The sequence below is a fragment of the Pinus tabuliformis genome, chromosome 3_1 (genome assembly GCF_031772625.1).
Source record: "Pinus tabuliformis cultivar Carrire ecotype Pingquan chromosome 3_1, CPIR1, whole genome shotgun sequence".
Classification (NCBI taxonomy): domain Eukaryota; kingdom Viridiplantae; phylum Streptophyta; class Pinopsida; order Pinales; family Pinaceae; genus Pinus; species Pinus tabuliformis.
This window is the reverse complement of record NC_142301.1, coordinates 445,477,601-445,496,002: the sequence shown is the minus strand read 5'-3', so window position 1 is coordinate 445,496,002 and position 18,402 is coordinate 445,477,601. Positions and strand designations below refer to the sequence as shown.

At 38.6% G+C, this 18,402-nt stretch overlaps 1 protein-coding gene across 3 annotated transcripts in view; it reads left to right on the top strand.

Moving 5' to 3' along the window:
• SDG38 (SET domain protein 38) overlaps positions 1–18,402 on the top strand; it is a 280,788-nt gene that overhangs the window by 175,664 nt on the left and 86,722 nt on the right. The window lies entirely within an intron of this gene.

Sequence of the window (18,402 nt, the reverse complement as noted above, 5' to 3'; positions counted from 1 at the left end):
TAGTACCCAGAGGTACTTTTCTGATCCACTGGACTTTCAGCCCAATCTGCATCAGTAAAGCCACTCAATCTGATATCCTTACTTTTGGTGTACAAGAGTCCATAATCAATTGTTCCTTATAAATATCTGAGAACATGTTTGGCTGCTGCCCAATGAGCCCTCTTTGGTCCCACCATGAACTGACTGAGGGTGTTGACAGCATAACAAATGTCTGGTCTGGTATTGACCATATACATTAGGGACCCTATGAGCTGCCTGTATAAGGTGGGATCAACACCTTTCTCTTCTGATGCATCAATTTTTTTCCAGTTGGTGATCATTGGAGTAGCCATCAACCTATAGTCCTGCATCATGAATCTCTTTAGGATCTATGTAGCATATCTCCCTTGTCCAAGGAAGATTTTATCCTTCTGCTGCCAAACTTCCAACCCTAGGAAATAATGCAACTGCCCCAAATCCTTCATGTCAAACTTGTGGCTAGATTTTTCTTGCAGTCCTCAATGAGCCTGGATGAACCTGTTAGAATGAGATCATCCACATATAATACTAGTATTAGAGGCTCACCTTCTACAACCAGATAGTAGAGATTGGGATCAGCATCACTCTTGACGAACCCCATCTTCTGCAAGTAGCCATCAATTCGACCATACCACACTCTAGGTGTCTATTTGAGCCCATACAAGGCTTTCTTCAATCTGCATACATGAGACTTCTTCTCATGTGTCTCAAAGCCTTCTGGTTGTTCAATGTATACTTCCTCTTCTATTAACCCATTCAAGAATGTTGTTTTGACATCCATCTGATGAATCTCCCATCCCATCTAAGCTGCAAGAGATATCATGGTTCTAATAGATGCATACCTAGCTACTGGGGCGAAGGTCTCTTCATAGTCAATTCCTTCCTTCTAAGCATACCCCTTAGCCACAAACTTGGCTTTGTATTTTTCCACACTACCATCTATAGCGTATTTAATCTTGTAGATCCATCTCGAACCTACCACCAATCTGTCTTGAGGCCTAGGCACTACTTCCCAGACATCGTTCACCATTATAGAGTTGTATTCCTCTACCATCGCATCCATCCAAACTTGATGTTGAGCGGCCTCCTGAAAACTGGAAGGCTCCCCATCCTGAGCTACTAATGCCTGATATCTATCTGGCTGTTTTTGCTCCCTTTTATTGTTTCTCGGTGCACCGATGAAATCTTCTACATCCCTCTGTTGAAGTTCCCGGCTCGTTCTTCCTCTGGTAGCAGGTGCATCTGTTAGCTCCTCCGCTTCTTGTTCTAAGGAAGAATTCTTGGCTTCCGCTGATTGAAGTGGTTTGACCAACGACTCATCTTTTGCTTGCTCCTCGGAAGGCATTTCTCGAGATTTTCTGAAGGCCCTATCTTCCATGAACTTCACATCTCGTCAAACTACTACCTTCTCGCTCCATGGAAGATAGATTCTATATGACTTAGCGTTCTTGCTATATCCCACTAGATATCCTTTCTCTACAGTTTGATCTAACTTCTTCCTTTTCTCCTCGGGTATACGACAATATGCTAAACTCCCAAATATCCTAAAATGGATGACTTCAGGTGTCTTCCCTGTGAAGACTTTCTTTGGAGTAATCTTGCCCAATACCCTATGAGGAGTTCTATTCTGGACATAGATTGTCGTGTTGCATGCTTTTACCCACAGGAATTTTCGCATATCCTGATCATACATCATGGCCTTAGCTGCTTCCATGATAGTCTTGTTCTTCCTTTCTGCTCTGGATTGTAAGGAGTTGTCCACTCTCTTCTCATGCCCTCCCTAATGCAAAAATCAGTGAAGTCCTTATCAACATATTCTCCACCATTGTCTGAGCACAAAACTTTTATTTTCTTCCCTGTCGGATTCTCCACCAGAGCCTTGAACTCTTTGAATCAACAGAAAACCTCATCCTTGGTTTTCAGAAAATAAATCCAAGTTTTCTTGGAGTGGTCATCAATGAAGGTGACAAAATATTTAGCACCACTAAGAGCTTTAGTGGACATTGGTCCACAGATATCTGAGTGTATCAATCCTAGTACACTCTTGGCCCTGTTTTTACTTCTAAGAAATGTTGCTTTGACATACTTGCCCAGAGCACATCCTCTGCATACATCATCTCGTTTTGTACTAAGATCTGGAACTCCTGTTACAGTTTTCCTGAGAATTCTCAGAGCCCCATGGTGCAAATGTCCCATTCTTCTGTGCCATAGTTCATTCAAATCCTTGTCTCCATTACTGCCTATCAATGCCATTGGTGATTCTAGCTGTAACCTGTACAACCTGTTACTTTGGATTCCAATATACACTTACTTTTTCTAACTCGGGTGTTTGACGTATACTTTCTCCTTAATGAAGAAAATGTCATAGCCCTTGCCTTGAAGTTGCAATACGGAAAGTAAGTTCATCCCTAGTCCCGGCACATGCAGCACATTGGTAGCACGGAACTGCTCTCCTATTTCTATTTGAAAAACTATGGTACCCTTCCCTATTGGAGTACACTTTGCCTTATTCCCCATGGTGATCTGAAAATTCATCATTTCCTCTTGATAATCTGAGAAACATTCTCAGATTCCTGTCATATGCCAGGAGGCTCCACTGTCTATATACCATACCTCTGATGATGCAGAGCTTGTCACACAAGCAACTTCTTCTTCCAATCTGGAAGCCAGCATAGAGAAATCGAAATTACTATCTCTTGTGCAATTTTCTGAAAATTTGCACGAGTCTCTTGACGTAGATGCCTCTGCATCATGATCTCGACCCATAATTGATTTTCCCTTCCTGTCTCTGATTCCTTGCTCTGATACCATGTGAAAATTCTATTACTGCAGCAATTGATTTATTTTACCTACTTATTTTCCAATAAGTTATTTACGAAATCCCTTCAGTAAATATTAAAATAAATTCTACTGCAGATATCACACCATAATACAGAAACAAATACATGCACAAGAATCAAACACATCAACACAGATATTTTTGGACAATTGTCCCCGGAAAAACCCAATGCAGGAAAACCAGTGTAGCAGAGGAGGATTTTATTAATCAGCTTTTCTTGAGTACAACTAGGGTGCCAAACTGGCTCACCCAACAGAGATAAATCCTCTGGCGCCTCCCCTAGGCTCAGCGTTTGTCCAACTAGCCTCTGCACAGCTCCCAGACCCTTTGCGTTAGCATCTGCCTCACTGCGTCAGCACTTGGCCTCTCTGCGTCACCCATGCAGGCTCTCTAGTGACTGCGCAGTCCAGTTGCCTTTGTGTCTTCCTAATTGGCTCTGCGTCCGCCTCTCTGAACTTGCACTAGTCCTCCGACACTAACCCTACGTCTTTGTTACGTACTCGCTACCTCTTGTTGCAATTCAAACTTCTAGTTCGAATTTTTCAGCAAGCCCCGCTCCAGAAATCGAACTGACTGGTCTCCCTCATTATATCTCCAACTGACCCTCAAGTCTTCTATTATACTTTTCCTGTTGATGAATCAACGACTGAGATTAAGTCCCTAATCAATGACTAAGATTAGATTTGGCTTGATCCATGTCATTTAGAACATTCTAACCCAGTGTTATATTAATACTCATTAATATTTTTATTTTCCTAAGTTTAGATTTAGGAACCCATTAAAAATATTAATTATTTTAATATCTTCTTCAGCGGGCAGAATTTCCCCAAACCATTTCTGGGTCTTGGAGATCTCATGTGCTTTAGCCTCTCCACCAATTTCATGGCTAGAGCACATCTGATGCTACCCCAAATCAACATTATCCAAGGTGTTTAGAGGATAGACAGTAGACAAAGCAAAATGAGATAATATTCATCTTGTTTTTCAACAACATTATTTTCATCATACCTGGCATTTCTTGTTCTCTTGGGAGGTTGATTATTTCACAGTTCTTGTTCTCTTGGGAGGTCAATTATTTCCTTCTCGAGTAGCAGGAACATTTCTTTTTCCTTTGTTGTTAGACCCATTGTTTCTTTGATTGTTGTTGTTGTCCCTTGGAGGATTTTTGTTGTTAGGACATCCTCTAGCGTAGTGGACAAACTTGTTGCAATTGTCGCATCTTCCATTGCCTTTTCCTTTAAATTTCTTCTCAGATCCTTGACCTTGCTTTCTTGAATTAGATGGACCAGCGTCATTTCTTCTTCTAGCATGTGTAGAGAAAGCAGTAGGTTCCCTTCCATTGAAAGACTTATCTCTTTCCATCCTCCTTATTTCCTCTTGAGTGCATCTAGTCAATAGCTCATCAAACCCAGGTACACTGTCACTCTTGAGAATGGTGGTGACACATGTTTACCACAGCCTTGAAAAACCTCCAAGAGCAATGAGGGTGAGTTCTTTGTCAGCAGTAACTTCTCCAATAGATAGCAAATCATTCTTTACTTGAGTTATTCTCATGAAGTAAGCTTGTATAGACTCCCCTTTGTCCATTTTGATATCCCTCAACTTATTTTTGAGAAAGAGGATTTGATTTGCATTGTTGACTTTAAACATATCAATCAATTTATCATACATTTCCTTTGAAGTTCCCAAATTAGAAATATAAGAGATTAAATGCTTTTGAATGGAGTCAACTAATATTTTATTAGCCTTGACCTCACCTTTTCTATATTTCGCTCTAGTAGTAATAGGTGCATTTGGAGGCTGCACCACTTTCCCTTGCACATAATCCAACACTTCATGTTCTTCCAAGGTCAAATCAAGAGTCATCTTCCAGGCATGATAATTTGATTTGTCATTGAGCTTGTTCTAACATGTAGCTTTTTGTTTCATTCAAAAAATCACTTGAAAAATATTTTGAAAAAAGATAAGGCAAGAAGGAGATGTAACAAACTGTATATTGGAATCAGAGCACAAAAGAAACAAAGTAATATATCGGAGTTGCAAAAGAAACAAGTGTTAAAAGGGTTAAGTCGGACCCGAAATACTATAAGTTGTGTTTTATAGAGTTCGGCGGGTCCACAATGATATATATGACTGGTTCCGCTGATAGTGCCAATTGCGATTTGTGATTATGGGCCGGACCCGAAACATATATGTATTACGTTGCAATGTTCCGGCGGGTCCAAAATAACACAGAGCGCTTATATGTGATCTTGCTGATTGCGATCCGCGATAAGGGTCGGACCCGAATGTATATATAATGTGTTTAATAACTCCGGCGAGTCCGCAATGCCTTTATGCATATATGTTGGTTCTTTTGCCGATCGCGATTCACGATAGCGGACTCGAAATATATATATGTTTTATTGTAAAGTCCAACAGGTCCACTATATTAAAAGCCCTTCATATATATTTTGTTTACGCAGTTTTATATGTATTTCTATTGTAAAGGGTTATAATAGAAAGGTCGGACCCGAAGCATATACATGTTATGATTTATAAGCTCGACGGGTCCGCGATCATCGCATAACACTTTATATATATGTATATGGCATAACGATTGTGATTTGCAACGGGTCGAATCCGGTAGTTGATATATATTATGTTATATAAGTTCGCAGGTCTGCAAGGCGTACGAAAAGGCAGATTTCAAGTTATAAGGCAGGTTTTCGGGCGGAGCAAAAATGGTAAATGGTTTTTATTGGAACTCACCTAATCCCACTTATCATTCAACACATAGCAACCGGGTGGAGAGAGGAAACCGCCCATTTCGGGCGGGTATTCTCCGGGCTTATGTCCCACCCGAAACCTTTATAGACTGTCTGATCTGAAAAGTGCAGATCTACTGTGGTATGTATCGACAGAAAGGTATACCTTGAAAATTGTGCGGAGCCCGTATTGAAAGCGGAAAAAGCATGTTTTATAATATATTTTCATTATAAAAGGTTTACAATAGAAAAGCGCAGATATAAAGGATTTACGCATAAGTCCAACACTTCCATAGTTATGCGGCCTAAGGGTGCATAAGTTAAGTTTTACAGTGATTATCGGGCCGATTGCGATTTGCGATGGAAGTCAACGGAGCGTTGAACGGGCGGATTTGACAGGTTTATAAAGCAGGATTAACTCTTTTGAGTTCCGTATTAATCAAAGGTTCACGTTAATTTCGTTGTGTAAAGTGGAAAATCAGGGTTAGAGCCGAAGCTGAAGAGGAAGACAATCCGATATGTTTCTTTGCATTTTGGCCAATCAGAATGCCCATGTAAGCCCAGGATTACACAAACTAAACGTATTTCATTACGGCTAAAACGAATTAAGCATCATTAGGGCATTTACAAAGGAATTCGGCAGGGGATCAGCAGAGTAAGCCAACAGTTATCATCCCCTTCTAAATCCAATTATGTTTTTGTTATTTCATGTTCTCTGAGGTGTCTTTTACCCTCTGTAAAATTCTGTAATAGTTTTTACTTCATATAGTTAGAAAAGCATTTAAATAATTTAGGTAGTTTCAGAAATCAACAACTGTTCAGCAATGTATAAAAAGAGGAAAATTTACTAAGAAAGGGAATTTTGGAGAACCCGGAGACTAGGCCACTGTATTCCTGATATCATCGTTGATTAATGAAAGAATTAGAAGTTTCCATGAGTTGTTGGGTATAATTTTGTAACCTTCTCTGTTATGTGTCATTTTATGTTTTCTTCTTTCAAGTATAGTAATGAAGTTGCAGGTCTTTATTTGCTTATGTAGATAAAGTTAAAATTCCTTAAAAGAGCGCTCCTATACCTGAAGTTCCCACCTTCTTTTCTAAATTATAGATAATAGTTTTTGTGAAAGACCAACATACTATCTTTAACTTCTCCCAGAGTCACAGATGGTAGTTTCTGTGTCAAGTAGCATATTGTCTATGATTCAGTTCTCATTTCCATAATTCTTCTAAGTGATGGATAGTAGTTTCTGTGAAAGATCAACATACTATCTTTAGCTTTTCCTTCAAGCTTTCTTCATTCATCATTTATATCTAGCAACAAATGGCATTTTGAGATATTTTGGTCATACATGTACTAAGGGTTAAAGACCAAGTTTCCAGGTCCTTCATTTAAAGACACAACATATATCTAAGTGACAAATAAGTGACAGTAAATAATATTTATTAATGTCTTAAGCACAATTTCCCTACAACCAGGAAATTGGTTTCTTAAGGAACAACATTAATTGGCGCCGTTGCCGGGGAGAGAAGACAAGAAGACTTTTCCCTGGGTTTCAATATTTTCCTCTGGTTGTTCAGTGAGGAGGAAATATTTGGCTGTTTTGAATCAAAGCAATAACTCTGGCTTCAAGAAGGCCCCATACTAGATCAGACACTTCACAACAGAAGGTTCAAGCTCTTTCAGATCCTGAAAGGCTAGTTTCTAGGAGGGTTGGAAGGTCTAGGATTCCAATTACACCAATTCCTACATTGTCTGCATCAGGCAGCAATTCACTTGAACATTCATCTGATAAAGAGTCATCTTTTTCATCATCTTCATTTCAGGAACCTAACTGTCAAGAGCAATCTTTAGAATCTGTTACTTTTCATTTATCTGCTATAATCATTCAACCTCAACCAATAGCCACATTACCACCTGTGCACATTTCATTTACCTCTCAATCAGGTTCCGCATCTATTGGTAATCAAAGTTCATTAAACATGGCAGCGCCTGCATTCTTAGTGCATAGGTATGCACCCCTTCAACTACCACAACCATTCAATCAAATGCCCCAAGATTACCTCAAAACTCTTCCTCGTTTTTCAGGAGAAGATGAACAGACATCAAGAATCATGTAGTAGTATTTTGTAATTTTGCAGAAAGCCTAAATGTTGAACATTTAGATGTTGTTCTAAGACTCTTTGTTTAGTCCTTGGATGGAGAAGCAAGGAAATGGTTCAAAGGACTTCCCAATAATACCATTCCTTCTTGGGAAGAGATGGAACATGTGTTTATTCAGAGATGGGGAGAAAAAAGAGACCATGGATATTCATTAACAGAGTTTAATGCCATAAAGAAGAAGTCTGATGAAACTGTGGTCGAATTTGTCAGAAGATTTAACAAATTGTACAATAGTCTCCCAGCAGAGATTAAGCCTCCTCCTGCTGGTGCAAAAATAACTTTTGCAGGGGCTTTTGAATCAAATTTTGGATTCACATTAAGGGAAATAAGAGCTCCAACCCTTGATCAAATCCAAACAGATGCTTTAGAGATAGAAGCGAATATGGTGGCTACAAGAAAAGCACCAGAAACACAGCCTACCCAAGACAAGGGAAAGGCAAAGATAGAATCCTCTCAAAGTCAATCATTGGAGGATATGTGTAATGTAATTAAAACTTTGTCAGATAAGTTAAATAAGTTAGAGTTAGAAAATAAGAACTCTCAGAGACAAACACAATATAATAAGAACTTTAATCCCCAATACAGAAGACAACCTTTGCAAATCTTGCAAAAGGAAAGGAAAGATCAAAATCAAATTCAAGCACCATTATATATAGAAGCAGATCCTGGTGATGAACAACCTGAAGATCAAATTTCTACATTATATGCAGTAGATGAAGATGAACTTGGCATTGAAGGAGAAGAGTATGTGTATGATGAAGTAGATGCTATTCATGATGAAAATGAAATTGATGAATATTGGAAACAATTCTCTGATTTTATGCAGGCTGAACTACATAAGAAATATGACCTGAGATCTAGGAAAAGATCAAGAAATCAAGAAAATGAAAGTGAGCAGCAAGTTTCAACTTCCTCACCAAAGGCGACTCCACAAGAATCTCAGCCTGTAAAACAAGTAAATAAAGGGAAGCAGCAACAGAATGCAAATGACAAGACACAAATACTTTGAGGTGAGTCTTCACAAGATCAAACTGGAAAAATTCCTTTGGAGAAACTTGTTTCAATTCCTCAAGTAATTCCAATCATGAAGAAAGGTGAAGATGAAAATGAAAAGACTGCTAAACAGGGTCACTTGTTTAGTCTTACTAAGGAGTTGGAAAAGGTAAGAATACAAGTTCCCCTTACAGAATTGGAAAAAACACCTACTTATCAAAAGGAGATTCCCGAGTTTATTAATTTAAAAGAAAATGAGAGTGACATTGTAAATCTGCAAGAAGATAAACCAGTAGTGGTTTTTGGTCCACATGTAGAGGAAATAGATTCTTCAATACCTCCTTTTTATATTTCCCTATTGGTTCATGATTTCCTCCTACATAATTGTATGTTTGATTCGGGAGCTTCACATAACCTTATGCCTCTGTCACTGATGAAGCAACTAAATCTACAAGTGACCAAACCTTATAGGGATTTGTATTCTTTTGATTCGAACAAGGTCAAGTGTCTGGGCATTATTAAGGATCTGGTAATGTCACTAGCCCAAATTCCAGCTAGAAGCTTGGTCATGGATGTTGTAGTAGCAGATATTCCTGCTAGATTTGGAATGCTTCTATCTAGGTCCTAGGGAGCTAAATTGGGAGGTGTTCTGAAACTAGATTTTACATATGCTGCTATACTGATTTTTGGTGGGGAGGAGAGGAGATTGTACAAAGAAATTAGGTTTGTAAAAATAATTACGAAAAATGGAGCCAACAATTCACCTGTATATAGTTAGGAGAAGGATGACTTTGCTTGTTTCACATTGCATGATAATGCAGAGCTGGCTGAAGATAATCAGAAGCAGCTTGCTTCAGCCAATGTAATTACAGAGCTGCAAACGGAAGAAGTGTGGAAATGTTTCTTTGACGGAGCTTATTCCAAGGAAGGAACAGGTGTTGGTTTTCTTCTAATTGCACCTGGAGGTAATATGTTCCCTTTTTCTTTTAAATTAGAGTTCGAGGCAACTAACAATGTGGCAGAATATGAGTCCTTGATTATTGCTCTACAAACAACCAAACAGATGGGAGTCAAGTCAATTTCTGCTTTTGGAGATTCGGAGCTAATTATTAAGCAGATAAAAGATCACTGCCAAACAAAGCATCCTAGGCTCCGGGCATACAAAAATGAGGTATGGGATTTGATTGAAAACTTCTTTGAAGCTTTTAACATTCAATTCATTCCAAGAGATGAGAATAGATTGGCAGATTCATTGGTTGTGGCTGCTAGCACTTTCAAGCCTCCTATTAATCCAAGACTAAGATATGAGGTAGAAATGAGACACAGACCTTCTGTTCCTGATAATGTTAAGAACTGGCAAGTTTTTGAAGATGACCAACAGATTAAGGAGTTTTTGACTATGGTTGAAGAGTTCCAGGGCATAGAAATTGATCAGGATGAAGAAGAGACAACAGAAATTGCAGAAGCCGGTGGTTTAAAAGATTCAATAGCAAATCAGAAGATCTTTCAATTGAAAGATAATATTCTGCCAAAGGGACTTGTTCCTCTTGAAAGGCTTTTTAATTCCAATGATGTGGTTGTGGACTCAAGGAAAATCTCACAGGATGAACATATTCAGGGTCACAACATTGGAACTCAAGAGAATCCCAAGTTAGTCAAATTATACGCTGGAGTTTCACCTAATTTTCAAGAAAGATATATTAAACTTTTCAAGAATTATGTTGATGTCTTTGCATGGTCCTATGAAGATCTCAAAACCTATGATGTAAATATTATTCAGCATAAGATTCCTTTGAAGGAGGGGGTTAAACCCTACAAACAGAAGTTTAGATAGATAAATCCTTTGCTTCTACCATCAATGGAAAAGGAGGTCAAGAAGTTGCTTGATGCCAAAATAGTAGTCCCACTCAGGTATTCTGATTGGGTGGCTAATTTAGTACCTGTGAGAAAGAAAAATGGAAAAATAAGGTTGTGTGTGGACTTCAGAAATCTCAACAGGGCTTCTTTGAAAGATAACTATCCATTGCCTAAGAGCAAAAAGTAACGGGATCTTTTAGAATGTCAATGGTAGATGGATTTTCTGGTTATAACCAGGTGGCTGTGAATAAGGAGGATCAAAAGAAAACAACGTTCACAACTCCCTGGGGAACATTTATGTATGCCAAAATGCCTTTTGGATTGATGAATGCAGGTGCTACATTTCAAAGGGCTATGGAAATTGCTTTTGTTGGAGATAAGTTTGTAGTAATATATTTAGATGATATTACTGTTATCTTAAAGTCTGATGAAGAACATTTGGATCATTTGAGAACGATTTTTGAAAAATGTAGAAGATTTGGACTTTCCTTAAATCCCAAGAAATCCATTTTTGCTCTGGAAGAAGGAAAACTATTGGGACACATTGTTTCCAGAGGAGTGAAGATAGATCCAGCCAGAGTACAAGCTGTGCAGAAAATACCATTGCCCAGGAGTAAAAAGGATATTCAAAAGTTTCTGGGAAAGATAAACTTCCTGAGAAGATTTGTATCCAACTATGCAGAAATTTTAAAAGAAATTACTAATATGCTAAAGAAGGAGAATGAAGTGAGTTGGACCAAAGAAGCTAGAGAATCATTTTCCAGGATTAAAGAGGCATTACAGGCAACTCTAGTCTTAATCAATCCTGATTACCAAAAGCCTTTTCAAGTTTTTTCATTTGCATCATCAAGTTCAATAGCTGTTGTCTTACTGCAGAAGAATGATGAAGAGAGTTGCATTCTTTAGTAGGGTTCTTAGGGATTCTGAGCTGAAATATAATATTCTTGAGAAACAGGTGTATGCTTTGGTAAAAGCCCTGAAAGCTTTTCGAACTTATGTGCTGCAGTCCCAAATCATTGCTTATGTGCCAAATGCTGCAGTGAAAGATGTATTATTGTAGGGGGATGTAGAAGGCAGATGAGGAAAGTGGATTGACAAGATCCAAGAATATGATTTGGACATAAAACCCTCAAAGTTGGTGAAGGGACAAGGATTGGCAAAAATGTTAACAGAATCAAACTTTCAAGCATTGGAAATTAACTTGTTGGCACCTGTGGATGAAAAAGCAGCTGAAGAAAGTGAAGGAGAGCAAGATCCAGGTATGAAGATCAGGTATAAATTTTTGTGTTCAGAATGGTATAAGCATATAATTCATTATTTGTGCTTTCTTTCTTGTCCTCAATCCTTAGATAGAACAAAGTATAGGGCACTAAAGATCAAGGCACAGGCATATGTGATTGTGGAAGGCAGATTGTACTGGAAGGATCCTACTGGAATTTTATTGTTATGTTTAACAGAAGATGAATTTACAGAAACAATCAAAGATTGTCATGAGGGGTTTTGTGGAGGACATTACAATTGGAAAGTAACTGCACATAAGATCCTTCAAGCAGGATTTTATTGGCCTACTTTATTTGGTGATACATATAAGTTTGTTAGAAGTTGTCAGAAGTGCCAGCTTTTTGCTAAGAAAAAGAGGTTAGCCCCTTTACCTGTAGGAATTTACAGGGTAAGTTCCTCAGACAGAACACCAAAGGACACCGCTCACAAACAAATCACAGATCAATACACCAGTATTTTGACGTGGTTAAAACCCTCAAAGAGGGAAACAGTCCACGGCCTGAGCCAACGCGGCCACTTCAGGCAATTTATTAATAAAAGAATGAAAATTTACATATGCTTCTCTCATCGACGGATTACCCTACAAATGACCCTCCATGCTCTTTAAATAGAGATCATGAACCAATCGGGTGTTAAGCCACGGATCAAGTGTCGGTAATACCGAGGAGAGAATGAACCGTCGGATCACTACATATCGTGACCGTCGGATTGTAAGTTACAAAATGTACATAGTAAAGAAACACACTTTACCTAACTCTATACCTAACTCTATACTAGACCAAGTTGTACTTAACTATTTCCTATGTGTCGGAATATCCTAACATCCCCCCTTAAGAACAACTTGGGATAGGATTGAAGGATTTACAAATATGACACAATAGGAGAAGGAAGAAGGCACTAGAGCCTATCCCCCCTTAGTGACAACTTCCTGAACTCCAACCATAAATCGAAGTTTAGTGAACTTCGCCTCTGTGAGAGCCTTTGTAAAGATGTCTGCAACTTGATCATCTGTTGAACAATATTGCACTTCAAGAACATGGTCGTGAATGAGCTTTCTGATGAAGTGCATGTGCAGTTCAATGTGTTTGCTGCGCTGATGTTGGACTGGATCTTTGCATAGCTGAATGGCACTTTGATTATCACACCAAAGTGTAGTCGGATGCTGCTGCTGAAAGCCAAACTCTGACAGGATCTGACGAAGCCACAAGGCTTCCTTACTAGCTTCTACGACACCACAATACTCTGCTTCTGCTGAAGAAAGAGAAATGGCACCTTGTTTCTTGCAAGCCCATGTAATAGGTCCTAAACCAAGAGTGAACACATAACCTACAGTAGACTTCCGATCATCAGGGTCACCAGCCCAATCGGAATCAGTGAAACCAACCAATAGAGGAGTTGCTTCGGCACTGTAATGAATCCCAAACTGAACTGTACCTCGAACATAACGAAGTATTCTTTTAGCTGCTTTCCAATGACTTTCATGTGGGTTTTGCATAAAACGAGCAACAAGGCCAACGGCAAAGGAAAGGTCAGGACGAGTATGGGTTAGATACAAAATTTTTCCTACAAGTTGACGGTATAAGGTAGCATCAACTTCAGGAGAAGTACAAGTGACTGAAAGTTTGACTCCAGACTGAAAGGGAGAAGGGGCTAGCTTATAGTCTTCCATGTGAAAATGGCGTAGAATATCACAGGCATACTTGGACTGAGAAAGGAAAATACCTTCCTTGGATTGCAAGACTTGAAGACCGAGAAAATAATGTAAGTGTCCTAAGTCTGTCATTTCAAACTTCCTTTTAAGGCTAGACTTCACATGGTTTATAAGGTTGGGATCACTACCACTCAGGATAAGATCATCAACATAAAGAACAAGAATGATAAGCTCTGATACCATGTAGGAATTTACAGGGTAAGTTCCTCAGACAGAACACCAAAGGACACCGCTCACAAACAGATCACAGATCAATACACCAGTATTTTGACGTGGTTAAAACCCTCAAAGAGGGAAACAGTCCACGGCCTGAGCCAACGCGGCCACCTCAGGCAATTTATTAATAAAAGAATGAAAATTTACATATGCTTCTCTCATCGATGGATTACCCTACAAATGACCCTCCATGCTCTTTAAATAGAGATCATGGACCAATCGGGTGTTAAGCCACGGATCAAGTGTCGGTAATACCGAGGAGAGAATGAACCGTCGGATCACTACATATCATGACCGTCGGATTGTAAGTTACAAAATGTACATAGTAAAGAAACACACTTTACTTAACTCTATACCTAACTCTATACTAGACCAAGTTGTACTTAACTATTTCCTATGTGTCGGAATATCCTAACATTACCTTTGATTCCAGTTTTCGTAGAGGAGCCATTTAGACAATGGGGATTGGACTTTGTTGGAGAAATTAATCCACCTTCAAGCAGACAACACAAGTGAGTTCTCACGGCAACTGATTATTTCACCAAATGGGTAGAGGCAATTCCTACTAAGAGAGTAAATGATCAGATAGTAATGAAGTTCCTGGAAGAAAATATTTTTAGCAGATTTGGATGCCCCGTTAAATTATAACAAACAATGCTCAAGTCTTCAACGTAAGTTCATTGCTTTTTGTCAGAAGTATAATGTTATTTTGTCCCATTCAACAACTTACCATCCTCAAGGAAATGGATTAGTTGAATCTACTAACAAAACTTTCATGAAGATCCTTAAGAAAACCATTGCAGAAAATCAAAGAGATTAGGATTCTAAGTTAAAGTTTGCTCTGTGGACTGCTAGAGTAATTACAAGAAGATCAACAGGGAAATCACCTTTTGAATTAGTATATGGAACTCAGGCTCTGTTTCCAAGTCAACTTGTAAAGCCAGTGATTGCAATGGTTCAAGAGGTGAAAGAAGAACCAAATGCTTTGATAAGAAGAATGAACAAAGTGGTGGAGCTAAGCGAGAACAGGGACAAGGTAAGAGACAACTTGATTATGTATCAATCCAAGATGAAAAATATTTTTGACAGGATAGCCAAGGAAATTGATTTTAAAGTTGCAGATTTAGTATTGAGATGGGATACTAGAAGAGAAGATAAGGGTAAACACAGGAAGTTTGATCCTCTCTGGTATGGTCCTTTTAGAATTTCTGAAGTGAGATCCAATAATACCTTCATCCTTGAGAATCTTGATGGTGAAACTCTATAGTTGCCTATTAATGGGCAATACTTAAAGCACTACTTCCAGTTCTAATAAGCATCATTTCATTGTAATACCAGAGTGAAATCAGTGTACAAATGCCAGCATTTCATTTTATGCAAAACAATATATGACTCCATGCCCGAAGTGAAGGCACTAATCTGCGGTTCTTAGTGCTTCTGTGGTAAAAGCACTATCCCTAGGTGGAGCCAGATGTTGTAACATGTATCTTTTTGTTGCATTCAAAAAATCACTTGAAAAATATTTTGAAAAAATATAAGGCAAGAGGGAGATGTAACAAATTGTATATCGGAATCAAAGCACAAAAGAAACAAAGTAATATATCGGAGTTGCAAAAGAAACAAGTGTTAAAAGGGTTAAAGCCGGACCCGAAATACTATAAGTTGTGTTTTATAGAGTTTGGTGGGTCCGCAATGATATATATGACTGGTTCCGCTGATAGCATCGATTGCGATTTGCGATCGCGGGCTGGACCCGAAACATATATGTATTACGTTGCAAAGTTCCAGCGGGTCCGAAATAACACAAAGCGCTTATATGTGATCCCGCCGATTGTGATCCGCGATAAGGGCCGGACCCGAATGTATATATAATGTGTTTAATAGCTCCGGCGGGTCCGCAATGCCTTTATGCATATATGTTGGTTCTTTTGCCGATTGCGATTCACGATAGTGGACCCAAAATATATATATGTTTTATTGTAAAGTCTGGTAGGTCCGCTATATTAAAAGCCCTTCATATATATTTTGTTTACGCAGTTTTATATGTATTTCTATTGTAAAGGGTTATAATAGAAAGGTCGGACCCGAAGCATATACATATTATGATTTATAAGCCCGGTGGGTCCGCAATCATCGCATAACACTTTATATATATGTGTATGGCATGCCGATTGCGATTTGCGACGGGCCGAATCCGATAGTTGATATATATTATGTTATATAAGTCTGGTAGGTCCGCAAGGCGTACGAAAAGGCAAATTTCAAGTTATAAGGCAGGTTTTCGGGCAGAGCAAAAACGGTAAATGGTTTTTATTGGAACTCACCTGATCCCATTTATAATTCAACACGTAGCAGCCGGGTGGAGAGAGGAAACCGCCCATTTCAGGCGGGTATTCTCCGGGCTTATGTCCCACCTGAAACCTTTATAGATCGTCTGATCTGAAAAGCGCAGATCTATGGTGGGATGTATCGGCGGAAAGGTATACCTCGAAAATTGTGCGGAGCCCATATTGAAAGCGGAAAAAGCATGTTTTATAATATATTTTCATTATAAAAGGTTTACAATAGAAAAGCACAGATATAAAGGATTTACGCATAAGTCCAACACTTCCATAGTTATGTGGCCTAAGGGTGTGTAAGTTAAGTTTTACAGTGATTATTGGGTCGATTGCGATTTGTGATGGAAGTCAACGGAGCGCTGAACGGGCGGATTTGACAGGTTTATAAAGCAGGATTAACTCTTTTGAGTTCCGTATTAATCAAAGGTTCGCGTCAATTTCGTTGTGTAAAGTGGAAAATCAGGGTTAGAGCCAAAGCTGAAGAGGAAGACAATCTGGTATGTTTCTTTGCATTTTGGCCAATCAGAATGCCCATGTAAGCCCAGGATTACACAAACTAAACGCATTTCATTACGGCTAAAACGAATTAAGCATCATTAGGGCATTTACAGAGGAATTCGGCAACGGATCAACAGAGCAAGCCAGCAGTTATCATCCCCTTCTAAATCCAGTTATGTTTTTGTTATTTCATGTTCTTTGAGGTGTCTTTTACCCTTTGTAAAATTCTGTAATAGTTTTTACTTCATATAGTTAGAAAAGCAGTTAGATAATTTGGGCACTTTCAAAAATCAACAACTGTTCCACAATATATAAAAAGAGGAAACTTTACTAAGAAAAGGAATTTTGGAGAACCCGGAGACTAGGCCACTGTATTCCTAATATCATCGTTGATTAATGAAAGAATCAGAAGTTTCCATGAGTTGTTGGGTATAATTTTGTAACCTTCTTTGTTATGTGTCATGTTATGTTTTCTTCTTTCAAGTATAGTAATGAAGTTGCAGGTCTTTATTTGCTTATGTAGATAAAGTTAAAATTCCTTAAAAGAGCGCTCCTATACTTGAAGTTCCCACCTTCTTTTCTAAGTTATAGATAATAGTTTTTGTGAAAGACCAGCATATTATCTTTAACTTCTCCCAGAGTCACAGATGGTAGTTTCTGTGTTAAGCAGCATATTGTCTATGATTCAGTTCTCATTTCCATAATTCTTCTAAGTGATGGAAAGTAGTTTCTGTGAAAGATCAGGATACTATCTATAACTTTTCCTTCAAGCTTTCTTCATTCATCATTTATATCTAGCAAGAAATGGCATTTTGAGATGTTCTGGTCATACATGTACTAAGGGTTAAAGACCAAGTTTTCAGGTCCTTCATTTAAAGACACAACATATATCTAAGTGACAAATAAGTGACAGTAAATAATATTTATTAATGTCTTAAGCACAATTTCCCTACAGCCAGGAAATTGGTTTCTTAAGGAACAATAGAGGTTATCCTCAATCTTGAAATATGAGGTAGCAACCATGGAGACCTGTCCCAATAGTACTTGGGTTGACTTTGACTTGCTGAAAATGTTTGAAAGGAGGGCTGACTTGGGTCTTGTGGGAGGTCTTGGTCTTGGATTTCTCACTTTGATCTGATTCTATAAGAAGAGAAGAGTTGACTGGGTTTTCCCCTTTGTAGGGTTTTGCCCTGGCTTGGAGCCTATATCTTGTGTTCATTGTCTTCTTTTGATCTTCATGTTTATGTTTTGGTAATTGTTTGATGAAAGATGACATAATAAAAGTAATAAGAAGCTAACATACATTCACAAGCAATTATCAAGTAAGAGAAATCAACCCTAATTGGCTGCCCTAGTGATTTCTCAACAGTTAACTGTGTTTGACCCCAATGGTACTGTTGATAAAATCTAACACTCCATGGTCTGTGTAGAGACAATCAATGATAGACTTGTACAAGCACAAGATGGTGGTCAATAGGGTCTCTGTCATCTGAGATGCCAATGTTGTCATTCCTCTGGAACAATGCCTCTTGCGGGACATAGTCAAAAGCTTTTTGAAAGTCTATAAAGCAACAGTAGGCTTTTGAAGAGCGATGCCGTGCATCCTTGAAGAACTGTTTGTGTTGTTTTGCCTCTCATGAATCAGTACTTGCTGTGTTCATCAAGTTTGTTATGACCAGAGTCTAAGTTTATTTCACAGTAAGCGTGAATTTTCATAGCAGAGCTATTCCTCTGTGAAGATG